Source organism: Podarcis erhardii (assembly GCF_964252035.2).
Source record: "Podarcis erhardii genome assembly, chromosome: 5".
Classification (NCBI taxonomy): Eukaryota; Metazoa; Chordata; class Lepidosauria; order Squamata; family Lacertidae; genus Podarcis; species Podarcis erhardii.
In genome coordinates, this window is record NC_138509.1 from 37,316,863 (window position 1) to 37,342,689 (window position 25,827).

General features: G+C 42.0%; 1 protein-coding gene across 5 annotated transcripts in view; it reads right to left on the reverse strand.

Annotated features, from left to right (window-relative positions):
• PLCE1 (phospholipase C epsilon 1) overlaps positions 1-23,774 on the reverse strand; it is a 133,609-nt gene extending 109,835 nt beyond the window's left edge. For 2 of the 5 annotated variants that reach the window (XM_081863944.1, XM_081863940.1), the window contains exon 1: positions 13,259-13,842. The gene's annotated coding sequence lies outside the window, so the exon portion shown is untranslated. Of the gene's footprint in view, positions 1-9,191; positions 9,214-12,917; positions 13,047-13,258; positions 13,843-23,755 lie in introns of those variants that run through there. The other 3 variants (XM_081863941.1, XM_081863943.1, XM_081863942.1) reach the window with 3 other exon arrangements.
• Positions 23,775-25,827: the final 2,053 nt, after the last annotated feature.

Sequence of the window (25,827 nt, forward strand, 5' to 3'; positions counted from 1 at the left end):
TCAGGATCCAACCCATGAAGTGTAAAGAACCTGAATGATTTGGATTGTGCTGTCCTTGCTCATGAAAAAACATCACTTTGGCTTTTCCACAGCTTGGTCATAATAATGAATGCTGATTAATGAGCAGTTCGGGCAGCAGATCATAGAATCATAGAGTTGGAAGAGACCACAAGGGCCATCGAGTCCAACCCCCTGCCAAGCAGGGGGGGTAATCAGCTCCACCACCTTTTAAAATAGTCAGCTTGCAGTCACCTGCAGAACAGGAGAAAGATGTGAAACTGGCTTCCCCAGTTTCTTGGGCTGAAGCGTCATGAAATCTCCAATGGAGGTAATTCAAACTAAACGGGGGGGGGGGGGTGTTAGCTCTCAAAGTCCACCTTTGTGTCTAGCCTGCAAAAAACTCTTTGTTTGGGGTCTGGTGTTGCTGTCTATCTGCTTGTTCTTGTTTCCTTATCCCAGCAGCAACTGGTCTATTGAAGGTAAAATAGAAATAATATTACAAGAATGATTCCAGTCTCTGTTACTCTGTTACTAATTAAATTGACTGCATTGTAGAGCACTGAAGTACTCAATTTCAAGCAACTAGGGAGTATTATCCCCACCAGAAAAGAGCAAATGGATATCCAGTTACCAACAAAGAGATCTTCTTATTTTTTATTCTCTATTTTCATATTCCCACAAAGTGTCTATCTACATGCAGAGCTCATCCTACTGCATATTCAAAACTGATTACGGTAAATATCTGTTACGGAATATTTATTCAACAGCATTCTTCTTCATTTATAAAGTAAGTAAAGCTGAATTTTTGAGTCACACACATAAAAGACAACTTCATTCCTTTCAATATGGTCAAAATCTGCTGGTGTTTTTCCCCCATGTATTTTAGTATTAATGGGAACCCTATTTAGAATGCCACAAATAATATTTGGTCAGCAAACAAGTACTGTGCTTACTTTAGCTTTGCCAATTACCTCAGTCTCTGGGAAGAAGCCCACCTCAATAACTGACTGTTCAGAGTGTGAAATCATTTGAAAGCTCTGTTACATTAAAGCAGGAAAACAGTCAAAAGAGATTTTTTTTTTTTTTTTTTACAAAAATCATTCTTACTGCCTGATATTTTCTGGTTACTCATCAATATGGGTAATTAGACAGTTTTCCTTGATTTAAAAAAAAAACATGTCCTTGTTTTCAAGCATATTATTTTATACTTGTCCCTAAATATCAGCTAATAACAGAGTTTAAAAGTTAGTGACCTACATTTTAATCCAATACAATTAATTCAGAGGAATAATTTGTAACTCCCAGTTCATACCTAGTCAATGAAACAAAAACAGCTGAAAGTCTGTAAATTTTGGTTAAAAAACCCGATTTGCAATGGGGGTTGAATAATTTTGATTGCAACTGTAGGAACAAGCTATGAATAAACGATACATGTTATTTAGTTTCTTCACTGACATTTCATAGTGGTTCATGTTTGTTTTAACACTGTGTTACTATGTCAGGAGTTTTGAGGACAATGCATGAAAATGTCACCAAATTTTCTTCACCCAAGATTCTAGCTAAAGCCCCCCTTTGGAATTCTGTCCTCAGAATTCTGTTTTCCCACTAAGCAATTCTCATAGGAATTCTGCTTCACAACCACTTTACTACCTGGTAGGTTGAGTACCTTGAGAGGGAAAAAGCAGCTGGTAAACAACCAACCATTCAGCGGTTCCTAGACTGTGGCTAGCAAGACAAAGAAGCCCACAGTCTGGTGACATTTTTGGACTATGCCCCATCTACATGATTACAAAACACCATGTTTAGAACAGTTTTGTAACTGTACTTTTCACAAAGAAAAGACCACTCACTGTGAGCTGCGCTCTGGACATTTTGGATTTTTCCAGCCTTCAAGAACTCTTGTTTTTGTTCTAAACAAACCAACACAGCTATCCCCTCCCATATTTTCCAGAATGCATACTAGAAGGGACTGGGGAAATTAATCAAAGGACAAAGAGTGCTAGAGAGAGCTGGGGGTTTCTGAAGTGCAGAGGGAAGGTGTCTAGGCAACTGGGGATGAGAATTAATTTCTCTCTATAAATCTTGTAGGGCAGGGACACGGGGGGTTAATAATACAAGCCAGACACAAAGGAGGAGTCAGTTCTACAGTGAAAATATTTATTCAGGAAAAAAAAAATGTCACAGCTTTCTAATTAGGACTGTAACTTGGCACTGATGTCAATCACTATTGATCAGTAGACATCACTACAGATTTTTTAGAATAATTCTCACAGCAAAATTCAGTCGGCCTCTCAAGTGGCAGTCAAACAGAATCTTCATGGCAATAAGTCAGTGCCAATGTCTATTTTATCTGAGAAACAATTGTATCACAATTCCTTGTGAGTAAAGAACTAAGAGTTCTGTCAGCTTTTGAAATGGCAGTCCCAGTAATATATTGATTAGCTGCTGAGAGTGGGCAATAAAGTGACCAGCTGAACAAATCAATAACAAATTAGCTAATATTGTAAAAATAATATTGGCTGAGAGGCAATGCCATAAAAGTTGAAACTTGGCTTAAAGAGAGGATGAAGAAGAAAATGGAATAGCAAGGTCTCAACCATATTCAAAAGTAATTAATATACAATATGGGCAGAGTCCTATTTCTAACTAGTTGAGAATTATAGCAACAGAGAATTTCTAAAACAAAGAATTTACCGTAGTTACAGGAGGGATGGTTTGTTTTGCATACTGTGGTACCTCGGGTTACAAACTTAATTCGTTCCGGAGTTCCGTTCTTAACCTGAAACGGTTCTTAACCTGAGGTGTGCTTTCGCTAATGGGGCCTCCTGCTGCCGCTGCACAGTTTCCATTCTCATCCTGGGGCAAAGTTCTCAACCCAAGGTACTACTTCCGGGTTAGCGGAGTTTGTAATCCAAAGTGTTTGTACCCGAGGTACCACTGTATTTACTAGCATCAGCCTGGGTCTCTAGTTCCCAAATTGGGTGGAAATTAGAAGGCAGGAGGGAGGGAAGGATTACCCTTCCCACTAATTCTACTCTACAATAGATGTATCAAGTTAATTTCCCCTTCAGGCAAATGTCAAGGCTGACTGGGGGGAATGGGGTGGGGAAGTGTTGCAAAGGAGAATCAGCTGGCAGGGAAGATTTAAAATGCCGCTTCCCATGTGCTATTTGTCATCTGTGAATGCCCCTTGCATTATAAGGCAAACATGGGTCTCTCTGTGCAACATTCCACAGGTATTATTATTCCAAACATTTGCATAAACCTGTCTTCAGCCAATTTATAATCTCTGTAGTATCAACTGAACAGGGTTTGCAGCACAGAAGTAATGCTATACTCCACCCGAAGTAGTTGTTAAACAAACAAACTTAGATGTGGTGCAAATAGGACTAGCAATGCAATCCTCTAGATGTCTACTTTAAACTAAGTACCACTGAGTTCAAAAGTACTTACTCCTTGCTAGGTGTTTATAATATTGCAGCCTAACTGGCTCAATTTCATTTTAGACAAAAGAAAAGCCATGCTTTATATCAATGAAATGTAAATGAAGCACCATGTAAAAAAAACGAGCCCATACTAGGCGCATCTACATTTCAGGCCATCAGTCAAGTGTGTTATCTCATGCACATTAGATGTTTTTGTTATAAGATATATATGCAAACCTAAATTTGGCAAAGCTACCGGTATATATTTGCAGCCTAGTATGTCAGTTGTTATGTTATCTGTCTCTTCTAAATATTTGTGTTCACATTATTTCCATTTTTCTTTTAGATTAAAACTTTTGATAGAAAAATGCATCAATACAGAAACAATTACTGTTTTGTGAATGAAAGTTTCCCCTGACCTACTGAATTTCAAGTCCAAGTCCATGTATTTTATGATATTTTATGAAATGTCAGCATTCCACAAGCATGACAACCCACTTGCCAATAGAAGAACAATAAGTGATTACTCAAATTTCCTAGATTGATCTTCTACAGCTACTAGGGAATCATCTGTGTGGAAGTATACATGGGAAACATGAGGACTAGTAATAAAACAACCACTACCAAGATAAGGGCATACAAATGCTTGTTATAACAAGCATTCATTATATGAATTTACAGTGCTCTTTCAAAGGACTTTGGCTTTCCAAACAAGAGAACAGATTTTACTCTCCTGAAAGTGCATTTCTACATCTATTGTCAAGGCTAAGCTCTCACGCCATAAAGGCTCAGTTTTACTGTTTCTTCATTTAACTACTACAATGAAAACATTAGAGTAATCAGGGGATGGGACATAGCTCATTTTGCAGACTGAGTTGCTGGCATCTCCAAATATAACTTCTCATCAGGAGATGGGGGTGGGGGGACCTGTGGCTCTTGAGCTGTTGTTTGCCAACACCAGCTGATGACTGGCGATTAAATCCTGATACCTAAACTGTGGAATCCTGTTCCCAGTTCTCCAAGAATTTTCCAGGATTATAGATAAGAGGCTCTGAGATTACATCTGCAAGTTCCTTAGTAACCTTGTAGTTCCTCAGACCTTGGCGATCTCATTTAAAGTTGACAGGTGTTCCCTTACCACCTCTTTTTCTATCTTGGGCTGTAGCTCCCTCTCGACATCATTTATTCTATTATCGCCAGTTTGGGCACTGTATTCCTTTTGAGTGAAGACAGAAGCAAAACAGGTGTTGAGCTGTTCCTCCTTCTCTCTGTCACCCAAAGCCATTATTCTGTCTTCTACACACAGAGGTCTGGCTACTTTTTTTGTTCTTCCTCTTGCTTCAAGCATAGTAAAATACCACCACCACCCATTTTATTATTTCTAACCTCTCTTGCAAGCCTGACCTTGTTCTGAGCTTTAGCCCACCTGACCCTCTCTGCAAATATTGGATGATCGTTTATATTCTTCCTTCATGATTTGCCCCTTTTTCATTTTTTATATCTGCCGCTTTTAAATCTCAGCTCAAGGCACAAAAACTTCTTCAGATGCCTCCCACTTTTCTTTCTTGCTGGAATTGTTTGCACATTTCAGTTGTGCCTTCTCACCTTTAAGAAACTCCCATCTATTGTGGACTCCCTTCTCTGAGTATTTCTGACTGCGGGATCTCACCCAGAAGTTCCTTAAGCTTTTTAAAAACAGCTTTTTTAAAGTCCAGAGTACACATCCGACTCATACAATCAGCTTTTTTACATTCAGCCTTTTGCTCTACTGAACAAGATTCTCTACACCGTAAAATGATATCCAAGCAGAAAATTATTTAAATGCCGTCTGTTGATGCCCTGTCCTGGTATGAAGGGGAAGTTAGCCAACTAAGTCACTGAAGTGCTGTTCTGTAGCAGAACTCTGAAGATTACTATACATAATTCACTTCAACAGCATTTTTGCTGTCCACAGTAGCACAGATGAAGACAAACATCGTGGGAGGAAACATCACACACCAGAGCACTGCTCCTGTCTGAAACAAACAGCAAAGTCCTCCAGCATTAAGCAAGGTCACAGGCAACTGGAGAATCATCTGTTAAAAAACGATGCTATTATTAGATGCAAGTTATGCAGCAGTTGTGCACAGGAGTAGAATTAAAACATTCTTCCAAGATAAATGCTTGAAATACTATTCAAATATACACCTCTATGTCACCACAGGAACAATTCATATTTTACTATCAAAATAAATAAATGAACAAAAACTTGGGCCATTAACTACATGATGATTGGCAACTCTGTTAAGGTAAAGTGCACACCTTTGGATCCTAAGAAAAGTCAGTTTAAGGCATGGCAGAGGGGAGGGGAGAGGACTTCCTTTTGCAAACCTCCTTAAATTAATTTATCTTGGAATCCAAGTCGTTACATGTAAACTACTTCAATTCTGTGGAAGTCAGTTAGATGCATAATCCAACACACAAGAGTTACATCTGGGAATATATGATCTCCCCAGCGCAGGCACCGCAACGTGGACCTGCTTGGCTCCAGTGGTGAGGGCTGGGCTGGCATGGTGGGCTTCAGTCACCCTCTGAGCTCCACCCCTGCCCATGCACACATGCCCGCCTGGTGATGGCAAACAACACTACGACAATGCTTCCCTGAATCAGGGTAAAGGGTACTAGCCCACCTCTTTGCTATCAAAGCTTCTAATTGCACTGGGGGGGGGGGGGTACAAAGAAAAAAGAGAGACTTGTTCAATATGTAACCTGCAGCCTAAAGTGGTACAGTACACTATAGTGCAGGGGTAGGCAACCTAAGGCCCGTCGGCCGGATGCAGCCCAATCTCCTTCTCAATCCAACCCACAGACGGTCTGGTGATCAGCATGTTTTTACATGAGTAGAATGTGTCCTTTTATTTAAAATGCATCTCTGGGTTATTTGTGGGGCCTGACTAGTTTTTTACATGAGTAAAATGTGTGCTTTTATTTAAAATGTATCTCTGGGTATTTGTGGGGCATAGGAATTCGCTCACTTTCCCCCCCAAAATATAGTCTGGACCACCACATGGTCTGAGGGACGGTGGACTGGCTCACAGCTGAAAAAGGTTGCTGACCCCTGCTCTAGTGCAATGCATTGTACTTATTTTTAATGGTAATGAAGTAAAAAAAGAAATTAGGCTCAGAACAGATGGTTAACACAGTCAGGGGTGGAGGAAGGGAGTGCAGTGGGTGTGGTCTGCCCTGGGTGTCACCCCTGAAAGGGGTGACAAAATATTGGGTGGCACTCACCACGGGGCCTGCAGTGAGCCCGAGCCACACATCTCTCTTGGGTGGCTCCGTGCTGCCCAAACGATCCGCTGCCTCCCTGCCCAGCTGTAGGGCAGCTGAGTGGGAGGAGGCAGGCAGGCTCCAGAGGCCCTGTGGTGTGCCTCGCCCCTATGGCAGCTCGCTCTTCCCTCGCCCCACTCCTATGGGTGGTTCGCCCCACCCCTATGGGTGCGCAGCCCCAGGCGCCCGAGCAGCTTCCTCCGTAGCTGAACACAGTCTATGTTGGGCAGAAGTAGTATTGTGAATTCCCAGCCTAGGAAATATTTGCACAAGCTTTTTGCAGCAAACACCACATGACACCGACTCTTGCACTTGTATACCGAGTACTCAAGTCAGTCACACCCTTAACATACATAAATACAAGCACAGAACTAAACTTGAACTGAAAGTAGAATTTCTCTCTGCAATGATAAAAAGTGTTCTAGCCCCAACACTTTTAATACAGCAATGCGAAAACCATTGAAACCATTGCAGATTTTTTTAAATGTGAAAAAACATACACATTACTGCCTATTTTGTGCCTAGAAAAACTTTCTGTCCTCATGGGCTGTTTATTTAAAACATTAGGCTCATTAGTGAAACAAAGGGCACAATCCAGATAAAGTTATTAAAGGGATTTAAATAAGCTCACATTTCTCTGAATTGCAGCCCAATACAGTAAGTAAACAACCATACTACTATAGAGTTAAAAGGGGCCACGAGGGTCATCCAGTCCAACTGCCAGCAACGCAGAAATCTTTTGCCCAATGTGGGGTTTGTATTTATGATGGACCATCATCTGGGGGGGGGGGGAGAGATTATGTTAGCTTTTGAGATGTATGTCCAGCGGAACAGGAATGCTAAAGATGAGTATATGGGGTTTTTGTTGTTGTTTTAATAGCATATCTTTACTTAATGTGTGAAGTACTAATTCCTCCTTGTGTATAGTAATGTGGAAAGGCGGTGTACAAACTGAAAGTGAAGTGAAATTATGTTCCACCAGAATCTTGTCTGGTGAAATTAAATAGCAGTTTTTCTGAAGCGTTATTACATAGCAGTTTACCAACAAGGAAGGGCAAGGGGGAGAATCTGTCCAGAAAACCACAGGACAAAGTGCTGGTGAAACAGCACTAGTCCTGTAAAACAGCCCCTTATGTTGTGGTAGCCACAAGTTTGAGAAAATACCCAAACTATAGCCACTATTTTTCCATACTTTAGAATTTTTTAAAAAAGCAGATCAGCTACATTTTTAATACACTCCAACTATCCTTTCAGACTTAAGTGTGGAGTTTTCCACCCTTGCAACATATGGGCGAAGTGAGGTTACTAATCTACTTTAATTACTGTGAACGTGGAACAGATTTACCATCATAATATTCATGGGTATATGACCTCGTGTTGGGGTTCAACAACCTCCTATGATGAAGAGCAATGGCACCGGGACTCTCCAGCAGATCTCCAAAACTCCTAATGGCCTCAGTGAGCCATCCAAACTGAATATCCCTTTCCCAGTACCAAAGGCCCCCACAACAGCTACCTAGCTTCCTAGCCAATTCTCATACACTCTCGTATCTCCCCCAGGGCCACAAAAGCCAAGGTGATGGCAAGTCAGGCAGGAACTTCAGAGATACCAGTGTGAGGCTACCCACAAGGAGCACATAGAAACCCCTGATCGGATCAGGGCCTGACTGAGAGCCAGGAAGCATGGAGTCTTCGGCTCCTATAGCCCTTACAGTCTGTGCTGCTTCATTGCTAAAGCAAAAGTTGCATCACCGCCATCCCCCCCCCAACACATAAATTCCAGCTCCAATGTGAAAATAGACACTTTGTTTGTAATGTCAATTCACTTTTACCTTGTTTATTTTGTTTTTGTTCTTGTGTTTCTTGTCTTTTGTTCTTGTGTTTATCGTGTATTTTTGTGCTGTAAACCCCCCTGAGATGGACAAATGAAGGGTGGAATACAGATAAATAATACTAATAAAAAACAATTAACTACCATCATACCATCTTCTCTACAAGGCATTTAAGGTGGCATGTTCAAAATCATTGTATTGTGGGCTGATAATAGATTTATGAGATAGACTAAACTGAAATATAGTCTCAATGCCTATACAGTGGTACCTCTAGATATGAACGGGATCCGTTCCGGAGCCCTGTTTGTATCTAGACGTAAACGTAACTAGCGACGGCATGTCTGCGCGCACGCCACTTTTCGCCGCGTCTGCGCATGTGCGTGACGTCATTTTGAGCGTCTGCGCATGCGCAAGCGACAAAACCCAGAAGTAACACACTCCGATACTTCCGGGTTGCCAAGGAGCGCAACTCGAACGTGCTCAACTCGAAGCATATTTAACCCGAGGTATGACTGTACTGTGAGGAGAAAAGAAGGGTTGTGGGAACGTAGGTGGTTGTGTGTTTCATTTTTAGCTTTGAGTGAATAGGTGCAAGTATTGTAAAACTGAAAATTGTCTTGGGTACCTTGGCAAAAAGGCTGTACGGTATATAAATCATGATGATGATGATGATGATGATGAAGATGATGCATTTCACATCCAAGTGGAGATCTGAACCCAAGGTTTCTCCAGTCCAAATCCAATACAGAGAAGTTCCTTCCTTTTTCTGAAAAAGCCTGAAGGAAAGCTTTTTTGAAACTTTTGACTCATTCTTTGTGATCAGTAGGACAAAAAAAGCACCATGGTCCCATACAGAAATGAAGAAAAAGCTTAGTCAGGCCACAAATTTAGAGGCTAGGCTTGGGAACTTCGTAGAGCTGAGGGTGGTTTTCAGCATGGGAAGAAAAGGAACATTTTTTGGGAAACTAGAAGCAAGCAACGGCCTAGTTTAAAACCAGTTTAAAACTACTTCTTCCTCTGTGTGTGTGTGTGTGTGTGTGTGTGCGCGCGCGCATATGTGATGACAAATTCAAGTGGAGGTCTTAGCTTCGCAGCAAAAAACAAACAAACGTTGATTATTGGGAACTTTAAAGACTGGAAGCAAAGGTCACAACAAAGCTGTTAGTGCTCCAAATCCTATTCTAAAGTGAAGGCTATTCAGGGTCACAATGGATTTTACTTCTCTTTTTCTCACGTGTATGTGGGTGCAGAATATTACATTTTGACACAACTGCTTGCTACCTGAGGCCCTAGGGCATTCATTTGTGCTTGCTTCTAAGTAAACACAGGATCATAGAATCCTCCTCAGGGACCCTGAGGAGCATCTAGTCCAACCCCCTGCAATGCAGGAATCTCAACTAGATCGATCATATATCACAAACAGCCATCCAACCTCTGCTTAGATTAAATCTGCAACCTTGATGTTATCAGCACCATGCTGAGTCTAACCAAGTGAGCTATTCAGACTGACAGTGTAAAGAGGCACCAAGCATGCTTAGTTTTATACCTGGGGGGTGGGGGTGGCCATTTTGTGTGCACTTTTTGCCTTGTTAGTACCAAAATGATCTCAAACACCACACCAGTTTGGGTAACTTAAACATAAATCTGGAGGGAAATCTGGAGTGTATTCACATCAGTGTATTCAAGTAGATTTATGCAAGAGATGCTCCTTCAGGAATCCCAGGCCATCTAGGAACTCAAAGCAGCATTTCCACTTAACAAGTCCCATGAGCAGAGCACTAATATAGTTACATACCCAGTATAGAATTGGTGTTTCTAGGGCAGACGTTCTGATTTCTAGGACGTGTGGAACCAATACACTTTTTATTATAGAAGCTAAACATTAATTGTTAACATTAGTAAGGGTATTGCTGCACAAAAGGTGTCCCAAGCTTGTATTGGTTGCACACTAAAGACACCAAAAAGAGCAGCATTTATTTTATTTTTTTGTTATTTAGCAATTTTATTTTCAAGGGAGCATTTGGATCTTCAATCTTAGTGTCTAATCAGAACATAAAGATAACATTAAAAGGTAAATCACTTTCACAGTTTTATTTTTCTTGTACATCCATTTGCAGGAAGGGTTTTATGCAACTCAGAAACCAGTAAGGCTTTAGCTGAGGGGTGGCAAATCTGTGGGCCTCTTGGCAGAGGCATACCCTAGGGTCCCATGCACCCTCGGAAGGGAGATATATCAACAAGCGCCCCCCCCCATCACTTTACTGCAATAGCCACATTAGAAATTACTACATTTTACGAGGTCCAAGTACTCAAAGCATCGGGAGTCAAGGCAAGGTGAGGAGGAGGAAGGGCAAAAAAATCCCACACACCTTTATGCAAGGATGGAAAGATTCTCCCATGTTTGATCTCACAATAATAGTGGCATGTCACCATACACATATACATAATACACTTCAGTAGTCTGCCTTCATACCGTTTTGCCTTTTCTTCTATCGCTCAGCTCCCAGCTCTTGTCTAAATTCAGGACCTTACACAGATAACTGGAGACATTTTGGGGGTGATTTTTGCACCCCTTTTGGGCCTGCACTCCCAGTGTGGGCCAATTTTGCCAACCCCTAGATATGCACTGAGTGGCAGGGCTATCCAATCCAATCATGGACCATCACCTTTCATGAGCACTGAACACCTACATAAGGCTATCAAAGTGAAGGCCAGACATTTGCTTTTTAATAATTACAAAGTGCTTCAGTACTAGAGTTCTAACAGTGGAAAGATCAGTAGTAGAGTTTTCAAATAATTTTCAAGACTCACACTTTCCATTTTCAAGGCTGAAACAAAATGCAACTAAAATGACTTAATACCATGACCTCACTCGGAGCTATCCAATTAAAAATAAATAAATTTATTTATTGTGTTTAAAATCGTCTTTTTTTTAAACATCCAGCCACAGGAAAAGTTCTGTGCAATTCAAAACAGAAATCAATACTCCATTGTGAACGTTGGCTTTAATGACTGAGCTTGTTAATTTTGTTATGGCAGACCACAGGAGTTTGGACTCCCTGGTTATACTGAAAATTAGCGGAAAATAAGTGAGCAAGATGGGAAGACCTGAGCATCTCTCATAGCCAACGACATCTCCCACATTTTAAAATACTGAACATCCTACCCTAGTACAAACCCCAACAGTATCAACTAATGTAGAAGGAGAGTATCACATCTTCCAATGAGCAAAATATTGCCCATTGGAACGTCCCTGAAGGACATCTTTGAGGGAAGAGATGGGGGCTGTACGCAACACCTGCTGGATTCACGAATGTATGATGCAAGAACCTGATGCTGAGAAATCATACCAGCAGCCAAACGTCTTCATCCTGTCCTCCATTCATCATTTCGCCCTCTTTTCCTACACAGTCGCTCAGCGCAAGAAGAGGTGGGTGTAATTTTAGAGGAGGAGGAGGAGGAGGAGGAGGAGGAGGAGGAGAAGAAGAATAAATATTATTTTTTTAAAAAGAAGAAGAAGAAGAAGAAGAAGAAGAAGAAGAAGAAGAAGAAGAAGAAAGAAGCTGCGTTGCCAAAGGAACCCTTTTCTCTTCCCCTTAGGAAATATTCAAAGACTATCATACCACGTGGGGAAAGATTAGCATCCTTACCCTGAGACAGCCGGTCCTCCTCCCTCTCCCCCTTTTTGCAGGCGACGATTCCACATTTATTGAAAGGTGACAAAACCTTTCAAACAGACAAACAGAGCTGCCCTTAAAGCGACCCTGCAGGCCAAGGGATGGAAAGGAGTCGGCTTCCTTCCTCTTGTTCTCGACTTTGGTCACTGAATAATCGGGGGTGCGGGAAGCCCTTTCTAAAGGGAGTTCGTTCGTTCATTCATTCATTCAGTCTTTCCTCCCACCTCCGCCTCCCTAGCAGGGACCGCCTGGGAGAGAGCCCTTTTCATTGTGAGATCAAGTGCCTTCCCACGGGACGGAAGGGATTTCCCTTCTCCGCCCAACCACACACCTGCCAGGTGGTGGTGGTGATTAGTATCTTGCCACGGCAAGCAGAGCCAGGCCAGGCAGCTAAGCACTTGCGCAAAGCTCTCCTTCTTTGGGAACTTTTACACGTGCGCACGCACATACACGTGTACTCCCCTCGTTGGACTGCAGAGACAGAAGCTCCGCCGCTGCCTCTGTTGCCGTTTCTTCCGACGCATCAGCCTCCAGCAGCCAGTCTGCACTGTGCAGACTTGTCTCGTATTTCCCTCGGTCCATCCAGGTCTATTACAATGTGCCCCTCTAAGGTTTCAGTTCCGGGAGGCAACTCTCCCCCGCCCCCTCCGGCTCGAAAAGAGTGGCAGGGATACCTTTGGAGAAGGGCTCACAGCTCAGCACCTCGATGCACTCATCGGATTTTGCCCGGAATCTTGCAAACTGGGTCTCGTGTGTGCGTTTGCACGCGCGCGGGGAGTCCCGAGTTCTTTAATGCCCTGGATCTGCAAAGAGCAGAGTGGTCGATATAACTCACAAAAGATCTGGTGTCTTTTGTGTGTTAAATCAATCCAATAATCAACACTTGCAGAACGGGGGGGGGAAGTGTCAGGTTATTTTTGTTTGTTTGTTTGTTTGTTTTGGAGCGGGGCGCTAAAAAAACTAAGCAGAAAAGAAACAGCTGATTCCCCTCCAAGTTTCCAAGTCATCCTCTTACCTTCGAGGCGCGGGAGGCTTGCTTTTCGGAGTCCCGATCCGTCGTTCTCAGTGAACGGCGAGCAGATCCCCACAATTTTGCAGGCAAGGACCTGGTCCCGAGCCATCGCGTCCACCTTTCATCTCCTCCCTCCCACCGCCAACCCACCTCGTCCCCCGATTGTGTATGCGGACTCAGGAGAGGAGAGGAGAGGAGGAGATCGGCTGATCTGCCGCTTCTGGACGAGGAGTTGGCTGCCTTGCTCTCTCGTGTGTGTGTCGAGTGAGTCCCTGCTGCTGCCTCACTGCATTGGAATGTCTGAGCTGACTGGGCTTCCAGGGCTCAATGAGCGAGCCGAGCTGCCGCGCTCAGACCTTGTGGAGCTCTTAATTCACTTCCAAGCCCTGCCAACAGTTTTACACAAGGTGCCTTTTTTACACCCTGCTTTCTCTGTCCAGTGAAAAAATGCAGGCTATCGCAGTGGAAACAATGGCTCGATTCAGGACTTTGTTCAGAAGTGGAGCGCGCAGCCTCGGCCCTGTACCCTGCTGCCAGCTATTATCTATGGGAAGAAAGGCAGTAAACTGAAAGGGCTCTTTGGGGAGGGGGCAGTGTGTGTGCTTGCGGGGGGAGATATTGTGAAGTTTCCATCTGTTTTTTGGAAAACTACCATTTGACTAGACTGGACATCTTTGCATGCAAAAGATCACACACACGCACCCCAAGCCAAACAAGGAAATTTTTTGGAACATTAATTTCTCAAGTTGAGAAGCAAAAGTTGGCCGAAGGCAGCGGACCATTTTATTCTGGACTTTTATATACGAAGAGCATGGCAATTTTCATAATTATGGTATGTGGAGACCATATCCCAGAACTGGGCTGTAAAACTTGCAGTTAATTTACTACATTCTCTTCCAGTATCAGGAACACATCATCACTTTAAAAAAAGTTTAAAAAGTGGGGTGGGTCTGAACTTTTACAATTCACTTTTACTGCTGTGCATCAGCCATATACTAAAACATATTCTGAATACACTAGGCATGGTTACTTTTTTCAGAAACCATATTGCACCTCTCTACATTGCAGTTTAAGCAAAACTATTTTCTGTCTTATTAAGCCATTTAGTCTGAGATGGGTTGGGAATAGTTCTTAAATGTTGTACAGATGGGATACAAATCAAAGATTAGTAGCGTTTTATTAGTGCTGTGGCAATAACATTTACAAGTTAATATAATATTTAAGTGGAGGAAAATAAAGGGCAGTGCCCAGCTTTTAACAGTTAAAGCACTTTTAAAGTTGTGTTGACTTTAACAGGATGAATTTAAGCACATGCTTAACTCCCACTGAAACCAAAGGAAATGATAATTTCCATATGGACTACTAACTACCAGGGGACTTAAGTGTGTCCAGACCATCACAAAGAGCTGCTCATACGTAATACCAGAAGAGCATTGCTATGCTCCTTTCTTGATATTTTTATTAAAGGGTTACCGCTTTTCTATTAACACTGCTGTTGATTTGGTCTTTTGCATGCTTCCAGAAGCCCAGCAGGGCTTACTCCCAGTTGTGCATAGGATTGCAGCCTTAATTTTTTAATTTATGCTTTGACTGGTCCATGCTTCTGACTTAGGAAATTTCCATGTGCCTCAGTTTTATTTCCTACTTTCCATGACCATACAACAGTCAGTTGGGCAGCTGTCAGCTAGCATACTTAAGGCAGCACGCTTGCTGTCTCCCTCCAAGGACTTTGGCAGCATCAGTTCTGGATCTTGGACTCCCAAGCAACCTGTGACTTACCTTATTCAGATATGAGAGCTTGATTTGTATACGTGTTAGATGGGTCCAGATATCAGTGGCCAATGCAATTCCCTTCATAACGGTCCATCAATAAATAGCTGTGTCACTAGATAAACCTTTAACACAAGTTCATCCTGAAAGTAAACATAATGACAACAAGATCCAGTTTCATGCTTCAGTTAAAAAAACTGAAGCAACTATATCCACATGCTCTTGAGGCATTATTTTCAGAATGGCAAATCCTGTTTCAAGTTCCGTCTAGCAAAGTTTGATCGATACTCAGAGAGTCCAAACAGATGCCATACTTCTGTGGCAACTGCAGATGTGTTCCTTGCTCCAGGCACAAATGCCCCTTTTGTCCAATAGATGAGCTGGCCCTACTCCAACTTCCACCGTCAATTTTAAAAGCAGACCTGTGGAGCTTGCAATTTTTCTAGCAGATTGAAATCCTATAAAGGCATTTTATGTCCATTTTCTCTGGGACTATTTAAAATAAGCTGAGCTAGTTCAGATAGTGTGCCTATATGAATAAGCCCATTTGTATAATTCCATTAGTCTCTTGACTAATCTTGTTAGGCAGTATTCTTATGTTATTTTTAGGTCCCTTTTTCATGACGGACATTTCTAAAGAGCACTTATTGATCAATATGCTGCTCCAAAGTTGTAAGTCCTCCTTGTCCATGTTATTTATCAGATAGCTGTTCATCTTACCACTTGAGACTTGCTACACAGGCATCTAGAACAAGGCTCACTTCAACTATATTATGACCATCTGTCAACACAGCAGGATCTCCTCCGGCTGGTGTGAGGCAGGCCAGCTGATTCTATGCAACTTTACAATGAAGTCACCCTCAAGTAAAGGTGCTAAAAGGCTGATTTGGTCTTTGAAGCTGATCACCTGGCATGTAGTCCCAAAGGTTTACTTTATATAGAGATTATGATTACATACATGTTAAGTTGTGTGTGTGAGTGTGTGTTTAATGTTAAAAAGACACTGCCAATACATTGTGGAGGTGAGGCCAACATGAATGAATGTCTTGTATACAAAGCAATTCCTTTGTGTGGCTAGGGACAGAGCAGGAGGCAGGAATACACAGTAATATGGAAAGGTGGAACGACTGTCCTTTTCCCAACTTACAGGTTGCAACTTGCAGCCAAGGAGCTGAAACCTTAAGGCCAAGTAAGGAACTACGTCAGAAAGATGTTGTACTGGCACCGTGTAACTAGAGACTGTTGGATCTTTGAGGGCCTGGAACTACTCAGGGCCAGGATGCAGAACATGTGTGGGAATTGCTGCCTCTCACTCCTGAATAGACTACATAGTTGGGAGACTAGATAGATGAATTTCAGCCGAGGCCCTTTTGGAGATCTTCATGGGAGATGTGCTTCAGCCTGGGTCCTTCAGAGCCACTGAGCCTCGAATCCTGATGGGGGGGGGGTTTCGAGAGCTGAAGTGGGGGTCCTGATAAGGGGAGGTAGAGCCCCTGCTATTGGAGCTCCATCATGTAGGGTATCATCTGTGGATGCAGCCTCTGGCTGTTGCTCAAGAGATAAAGAGTATCCTGGCTCCTTTGTGCTAGGGGGCACTGTATGTACCATCTCTTAAGAGGAAGCTCTGCTGAATGTTTTGCCAACCTCAGACGTATAGTTGGAAGAGACATGGAAGAGGGCATCATCCCCCCATTGTGGAGTCCAGGCTGACTGTGGAATTTCTTGCACTAGGAGATTAGATTAGTCCCTTGGCTCATGACCTTTAATTGTGAGACCAAATACCTTTCCAAGCACTTTCATTCCAGCAGACTTATGGTTTGGCTCCTGAACCCTTCTGCTGTATATTAAGCTGCTGACTGCCTGCTGCAAAATTTGCTATACCTTGTTATTAGCTTCTCCTCATGTGCCTGGTTTTCAATTGTTGGCAACCAACTTGGATGCCTCCTTCTATGAAATGCAGAATAAAAATATTGAAATGGATAAATCAAGCGATCATATAAGTCCAACCGCAGAACACTATGAACCAACACCCAGGGAAGGTAAAGTGCATACATTGGGGGGTGGGGGTGGGTCCTTCCAAAATACGTTTGGAGGTGTGCAGTGATATTTAAATTGGGAACAGCATAACTTGTGAAAAGTGATATTATGCAATAACTGGGTCATTCCCAAATGACAATAAAAACACTTTGAAATGCTCCTGCACCAGTGAGGCACCAACTGCAGTACAGTAGAAAACACAGAATTCAAACCATTAGTCCAACTCTGAGGTCTGGAAAGTTTGTGTAAAACTGCAAAACAGTTTCTTTAGAACCTATTAAACTGCTCACTCACACAAGAGTATTTGTGCAAGTGTTAAAAAAACACTGTTGTTTTGAGATATGAATGTAAATGAACAGGTTTTTGGAGTTCCCACTCCCATTACACAATTTAGAACTGAAAAAAACACAGGGGCACTTTAGCTATGTCGTCTGATGGATGAACAAGAACTCAGTACTGTGCTTTTCTAATTAAAACTGCTGATCTGATGTGGTTTTCCAAGATTTATTATAATTGAAGGGGATATTACGACTTAATAATAATAAAAATCCAGGCAGACTTTATTAAGGAAGCATAAAAATTGCTGGTGCCGTATTCCAGATAAAACTGAAAGAGCTGTAGCTTGCTCTCATTAATACAAGCTAAACCCTCTGCAGGGTTAACTAGATGGTTTGCACAAACGTGTTGGAATGAAAAAGAGCAGATGTGGGAATATGGATTTTGAGCTGAGGTGTAGCGTGGATCAAGGTGGGTTGGGGAAAGCAACTAGTAGAGAGCATCCTCAGATTCTGACCAGCTCTTCACTCCTGGTCCGCAACAAGGCCAAATCCTTGAAGCTTTACCCTTGCAAAGTTTTAGAGGGCAACATCTACCTGGCATGATTGTCAGAGCAATCCTCTCACCCAATTACTCAGAACATGGGGTGAGAGAGATGCTGCCTCTGCATTTGTGCAATGGCCAACATGTCCAATACATGATCAATTGGAAATCACAATCAAAGCTCTTCAATCAGAGGCTATACCATCAAAAGCACCCACCAAGTCTTGTCCCCACACAGAGGGAGCCAATGAACTCGCAATGATGGGAATATCCCTGCAGAAGGTCACCTTCTTGCATTCACAATACACACAATGGCCCCATAGCATCTCCCACTCTTGTGGTGCAGATGGCAATGAGTCCATTGACCCCCATTGCTGCAAGTCCGCTGCAGGCAGAGGTTCAAATCTCCTAATGCCGTAAATAGGTCACATGCATCATTTTTCAACACAACGTTCAGGAAGGAGAGATTACATGACAGCACACAGTTTCACTCAAATAAAACTGGGAACTGTCATTTACCCTTCAAAGAGCTACGATCCCCTGTACCCTGAACAAATGACAGCTCCTGGGATTTTGGGGTGAAAGCTATTGGCTTTAAACGTATGATCTTCCTTGGGCCCCTGCCCCCAATTGTCTTGAAGGGGATCACCCTTCAAAAGGAAGCCTCGTTTCAAAACTCTGGACCGACCCAATAAATCCCCATGTTATTCCTATTCACACATTAGTTGTTTAATTTAGGCCAACTCATAATCTAGACATAGGTATGGGAAACGACTGTTTGTCTACCTATACAAAGTCTTTTTGTTCAGCCTAATGCTCTTCCCTCTGGAATAAAAGTTTTCCAGTTTTCTCTGCCAACTCCAAATGCTTTCCTTACCTTGTTGAACAGGCAAAGTCTAAAAGCCCAACAATACTTTGAGCAGAATCACCATTTTAAAACATCCCCAATAATGACAAGCTTCAACTGTTCCCACCTTGTAAACTAATTTTTTGCCTGCTTTATTTGTGGACCAAAATTCCTCCTTCTAATGCCTATATATTTATATACTTTCGTGCCCATTCTTTATCTTCATTTTTATCTTGGATTAAATAAACATTGCTCCCGAATGGGGCTATTTGAACACATAAGCTCCTACTTTGCAAACAGTCAAACCTGCCATTTCCTGGAACTCATTTGTTCTGTGCATCAGTAAATCCATCATGCAGAGCATCCAACAGTTTTCTCAGTGCTAGTGATATGTCATCAGCAGTAAGCTGATAGCACGAGTCTCTTAGTTTCAGTTTTAAATAAATAATAAAGCAAAGAGCATTCCAACCCTTTGCAGAGAGAGCATGTCTGTCACAGGAAGCAACAAGAGCAACCACAGCTGGCCTCCAGACTGCCACAGAGGAGAGGCTAGAGATTCCATTACACGGGGAGAGTTTTCCAAACACAGGAATTAAGCAGTGACAACTATTTATTACACACACACACACACACTCACCAACATATATAGTATGCTGCATACGTAGTAGTGAGTTAGTAATAAATCAAATATTATTTATAGAATAGCACATGCTGGCATGCAGATTTCAAAGGTCAGCTGCCCATTCCGGAACCTGTTTTACTCAGTTCAATGCGCAAGTTCCACTGGGTTCAATGGAGCTTACTTCCAAGAAAGTGTGCGCAGAACTGCAGCCCAAGTTACATGCAGAATGAAAGTCAAACATCCCACATGATAACCTATAAAATATTGTTGGATATCAGTTGTAAAATGTGAAACTTCAAAAGCTGACAGCGATCAGATGTCGCCAGAGTGGTTTTCTTCAATTATTTATTGAGCAGAAATGGTCATTCATCCTATCCTCCAGCCATGGGCTGTATCTGATGCTGCAACTCTGCTAGTGCAAGAGACTTCTGTGCATGTAAGGGAGCTTCCTCTCCTTCTACTGTCTTCCCCAGCCCCCCACCCCACCCCCATTCAGATCTGGATGGCTGGGGGCTGTGCAAAGGGAGGAGAGAAAATAGAAGTCAGTGGAATTACATGCACACAACACTAGATACGATTTAACAGCCTTATAAACCTTAAAATTCAATAGTCACGCCCACTGGTTCCTAGTCATCAAAAGCCAACTGAAAACTGACTTAGAGTCAAAGCCCATTTCTCTAAGATTTGAGCCTGTTGTGTCTCCAGAGGAAAGGTGGTGCTCAGTTTTGGAACAGCCACTGTGAATACCCTCTGACAGGGCCAGCCCAAGACATTTGCTGCCTGAAGTGGAAAACCTCCATTTACGGTAGCTTAGAAGCAAATCTCCCATGTATGTCAAAACCCAGTACATTTAGAGCTTTATAGGTAAGACTCAGTCGTGAAGTGGATCCACGAGACAACAAAAGAAACTCAGGCAAATGCTGCAGATCCCAAGGTCCTGAATTCATCAGGAAGAGGGCTGCAACAGTTGATAATAGCTTAAGTTTGTGAAGAAAGATCCAGAAAGAAAGATCCAATGAAAGCTGTCAGCCATACAAAAGTCTATGACAGTATGATTATATTATATCATTATAGCGGAAAACCTTGAAATCAAGTATTGAAGGCAAATATATGTCAAAGGAACCTATTGAATATTGTCCAGGTTCAAATTAGCTTTTCAGAACAAGGCGTTAAGGCATAATCATAAATCTATTTTTAAGTGGATCATTACACTTTACATTTGAAACGGGTATATCACCAAAGGCAGTGTTACTAAGAATTTGGAGGCTGTCCATGTGGTGTTGATAATTTGCATTGTCATCACATCAAAAAATTACAGCCATGATGCAAATAAGCCAATACAGCAGAGGTGGCTAACCTGCGGCCCAAGTTGAGATTCTTGCATTGCAGCAGATTGGACTAGGTGACCCTCAACGTCCCTTCCATCTCTACAGTTCTATGATTCCATGAACGCCCATCAGCTCCAAACATCAGCCATGCTAAGGCTAGTAGGAGTTGGAGTCCAAAAACACCTAGAGCAGGGGTAGGCAAACTAGGAGCCGGATCTGGCCCAGTCGCCTTCTCAATCCAGCCCATGGATGGTCCGGGAATCAGCATGTTTTTACATGAGTAGAATGTGTCCTTTTATTTAAAATGCATCTCTGGGTTATTTGTGGGGCATAGGAATTCGTTCATTTTTTTCTTCTTCAAAATATAGTCCGGCCCCCCACAAGGTTTGAGGGACAGTGGACCGGCCCTCTGCTGAAAAAGTTTGCTGATCTAGAGGACCCTTTCTTGGTTAACCCTTGCTCTCCAGGGAAGCTGTTTAGTGCAGCATCTATACTCAAAGTGTGACATTATATGATGCGAGCTCTCAAACTCATATGTCAACAGCGATGGTCAGTTTGATAAGAGTATTTCATCCTGATATGCAGTTAACTCCATTTTCTGTGTTTAAAACTCCTGTAGAAAAAGTAAGTGAAGCATCCTGCTGAACACAATAACTGCAGAGTTTTTATTTTCCAGGAGGCAGTGACACATTTAATTCAGATTCCAATACATTATTGCTTTTCTCAGATTCAGGCAGTCTGATTAGGTGTTTTGAATGTAAGAGTACTTACACAGCTTTCCATGAAGCTTGCCAACCAATCACTGTGCAAGGAAAGAAAAATGAAATTGGCTGTACTGTATTGGGCTAGTACAATAAAAAAGAGAAGGAATGTTTAAACGCCACATGTGTTATTTAATTATTGGGGATTATTAAGCATTACTATTTTTAAAAAAAAGTTTCAACACAGTGGGCCTGCATAGGTATCTTTTGCTCCAGGCAGCCTACTAAATTTAACGTTTTGAGCAATCCTGTATTCTATTATTAGTTTCTGGATACTATTGAATTGTTGTCTTCTTTCTTTGTCTTTTAGAATAGCGCCACTTAGAGATTTTGTTTTGATAAAGTGGTTTATAACATTTCATAAATATAAATAAAATATTTATTAAAAGCAGCAGATATCAGTGAAAGTTACAACTGTTTTTTTTATAATATTTCTGTGTACTAGTTATTGTTTAAAACAATACAGCTAAATGTGAACATCCAGTAAAAATGTAATAAGAAGTAACAGAGCAATGTATAGGGCACTAAGCAGAAAGAGGCTTTAATATAAAATCATGGAGATACAGGCCACTTTATTTTCCAACCCTGCATGGAATTAGAAATCCAGCCAGATGGGCAGGGTATTATTATTATTATTATTATTATTATTATTATTATTATTATTATTGCTGCTGCACTCTAGAGTCGATTGAGTTAGTCACCATGACTTCAAGATCTTTTTCCTGGTTAATTCAAAGCAGTTCAGATCCCATAAGAATGGATGTTAAATTAATCTAAACCATTATAGCATGGGGTCCAGATGAATGTTAAGGGCTCTCCAAAGCCTAGGTGCTGCCATGGCAAGAGATCAGCTCCTAAGAGATGCAGAAAACATACTTTACGCGAGTTCTGCAGATCAAAGTGGTTGAGCAGGCTCCTAGAGGAGAGTTAATCCTTCAAATAAACTGGCTCCAATGTGCCAAGATCTTTATATACCAGTAAAATCTTGAACTTGGCCCAATAACAAATCAGCAGCCAGCACAGATCTTTAAGCAGAGGTGTAATATGTTGACAGAACCTCACTGCAGTCAGTAATCATGCTGCAGCATTTGACACCAATTGCCATTTCCAAAGCAACTGCAAGGGGTACCCCAGGTAAAGTCCACTGCAGTAGTCCAGCCTTAAAGTGACCAATGCCTTGACTACTGTGGTTATGCAGGTACCCAATGCTCAGGTCAATATGAATACACAAGGGCCTCTCCCCGGGAGTGAAAATACAACGATAATACAATTTGCTGCCCTTTCATGACATCCTAAAAAACCTGTCTGGTGAAGCAGCCTCATTCTACCTAATGGGGGGGCGTGCCTTGGTTTAAACACAGCCCTAGAAGTGCTTTTAGTTGAACTGGCTAGTGAATATTCAGAAGAGGATTTGATAGTTGTACAAAATGGTTATGCATGTGGAGAGAGTCACACTTTTTCCACCAGTGGTTAAGAAAGTATCTTCATCAAGAAGTTCATACCACAGACAACATTGTGATTTAAGACAAATCTCCTGGAGTTAGAATATTTCTAGTAAAACCCTACTGCTGTCTCTTGGGAAATTATCAGTATTTTCCAGCAGTTTATAGCAGCAAAATTAGGAGAGACTCAGAATCGTGAATGATTCATAGGAAGCTAGGGTGTGCAGACAACTTGTGCTTTACCAGGAAAGCTTGTAGTGTGCCATATGGATGAAGGAGTCAGGTTGAGATCGCAGAATATGTTTTGCTTCAGAAGTTCAGGGAATTCATGAAGACAACTCTTGTGGCATCAGAGGTGGGGCTAATGTTTGATGTTTTAATTTTCTGGAAGCCACTCAGGGTGACTGGGGCAACCCAGCCAGATGGGAGGCACATTTATTTATGTATGTATGTATGTATGTATGTTGCTGTTACTACTACTACTACTACTACAGAAATAAGCTGAGAGCAGGAATGGACAGGCAAAGATTCCTGTTCTGAGGGATCTTTTAACCATTTTGAATTATAATATAAACCAGAAATTCAAAAATAGCAGGAGGAATTCTCAGGGTACAATTCAGGGAGGCAGAATACTTATGAAGCACCGTCTTTTTGAGACAATGGCAAAATGTGTTGCAGTCTCAAAAACATATGGATCGTGGACAATAAATGCAAAACTTGCAGTGCTCTGGGGCGGTCTGATCACATTTACCAACAAATTAATAACCCTACCACAGTCAGCTTTTATGACTATAAAAGTCCAGTCCTAGTAATTTAAGAGGGCCCTCGCAAAAGTTATGAAAAGCAGCCTGATCTTTTAAAGGAGGAAACTCACAGTTGGAGAAAGTTTTGAAACTCTGCTTGTCACCAGAATGTGAGTCGCCCACAGGTCATGACTCAGCAATCCCTTCCCCTCTGCCCACACTGATTCGCTTGCTACTTTTACATCTGAAGAACAGCTGAAAGTGGGGCGAGATGGTCAGGAAATGTGATCTTGCGCAACATTTCGAGCTGGCAGCCAGTCTGGGTCTCCCTACTGCTAAAGCCATGCATACTGAATAGACCAAAACACCATCCGAGGGAGGCAAATCAGCAGTTTAAGATGTCGGGTGCTGGAGTAGTGAAGGAGGCATAGCCACCTCGCTTTAAAATTGGCTCCGCAACAGTGGGAGGGGAGCCCTAACCACCCTAATTCTGACTAACAAATTGACTCACCATGTGGCTAGCAGACGGCCTTATTAAATGTGCACCACTCTCTTCTAGTATGTCTGCCTTAGCAAAGCCAGCCAGCTCCCAAGTCCCACGGGTAGCCGTTTCAGAGCAAAGGTAAAGAGAGATGGAGATGAATGGAGTGTGGAATGTGAGAGTGTAGCACCCTGCTTGTGGTTAACGCTTAGCTGGAATGAAATATTCAACGCAGCAATAGAGAAATTAAAATAGTAATTTATTTGTCAGACAAATAAATAAGAGGCTCAGTGGTACGTGGTTACCAAGCTCTGGCCTGGCCTCCTGCCATTCTGGCCAGCACTTATATTCCCTTAATCCAGCCCCCTTTGCTCCTCCTGTGGCTGCCTCTGTCCAATCAGCCTGGTTGAAATTCCTATTGGCTGTTTGGTAGAACCAATCACAAAAGATACACCCACAAAAGATACACCCATTTCCTTGCCCTTATAAGGGAGACAAAGAGCTATATATATGACATATAAGTAATAATATATCTTACATGGAATCTTAATTACCAGCTCACCTCTTGCCCTCCTTGCCCTATTGCCTTCTAAAACAAATGTTTAATCTTACATTTTTATGTTCAACAGATGTCAAGGATCTTGAGTTTCACATCAACATTGAAAGATTTCCTTCATTTAAGGTTTCTAAACAAATGCCTGACAACTATATATCAAGACTGCTTGGATGGCGTCTTCTGTCTGGCAGGGGGGCTAGGCTCATTTGCCCCTCTGGTCTCCTATTGCAATATGACTCTATGAAATAAGAATCTAGCATTTCTTAAATCCTTTGCATAATTACATTTAAGCCAATATATTTAAGCTAATATATTTCATACATTTATCATAGGTAGCCTCTTAAAAGAATAAAGCTTTTCAAAGTAAAAAGGAAGGAACTCAATAAAACACAGCTTTTAAAAGAAGCCTCTTCAGTTTAAGAAAGAATGGCTTTAGAAAAAGACTTCCCCAAAAATGCTCTCTTTCTTCTAGCTAAATGTTTTTCCCCATTTGCTCCTGGCCTTTGAACCTTAGAAAGAAGATATGGCTCATTTTACTGGGAGGCACATTAGTATTATCTTACCCATTCTTAATAGTGTTTTTTCAGCCTTGGGGCAGCATATGTAATTCTCCCTTTTTATGACTTTGAGAATTGTTTTTCTACTATAAATCAATGGGGCCCTCTTGTCTTAGGAGAATGGCCAAGGTTTTCTCTGCCTGGCATGAAACATTTGAAAATCCTTTTTAAGCTCATTTTTAAATACAAGCCTTGATTGAAATATATAGAAGCTTTGATAAAAATGCAGGCTTATGGTTAGGTGCCTCAAGAGAAAGGCTAAACAAAAGCAAGTTGCCATATTGGGGCAGTAGAATCTATAAACTGAGCACAAACGAGTCAGGAACTATGATCAAAGGAACTTGGATGTTGTGGATATATGGGATTGTGTGAGCCACTGAGTTAGGATGAAGTGGGCAGTGGAAAACACTATTGCCAGACTCAGGAATATTTTTGGCAATGGCAGTAGGATATCTTACATTGAGGTGGAGCACCACTGGCCTGCAGGCCAATCCTGTCCCACAAAGCCATTTTTTAAAAAAACATGTCCACCTGCCAATCAGCTGGCATCACTCTGATGACATCCTCTGATGGGCAGTGGAGCGGTTACATTCTGCATTGGCTGCACAT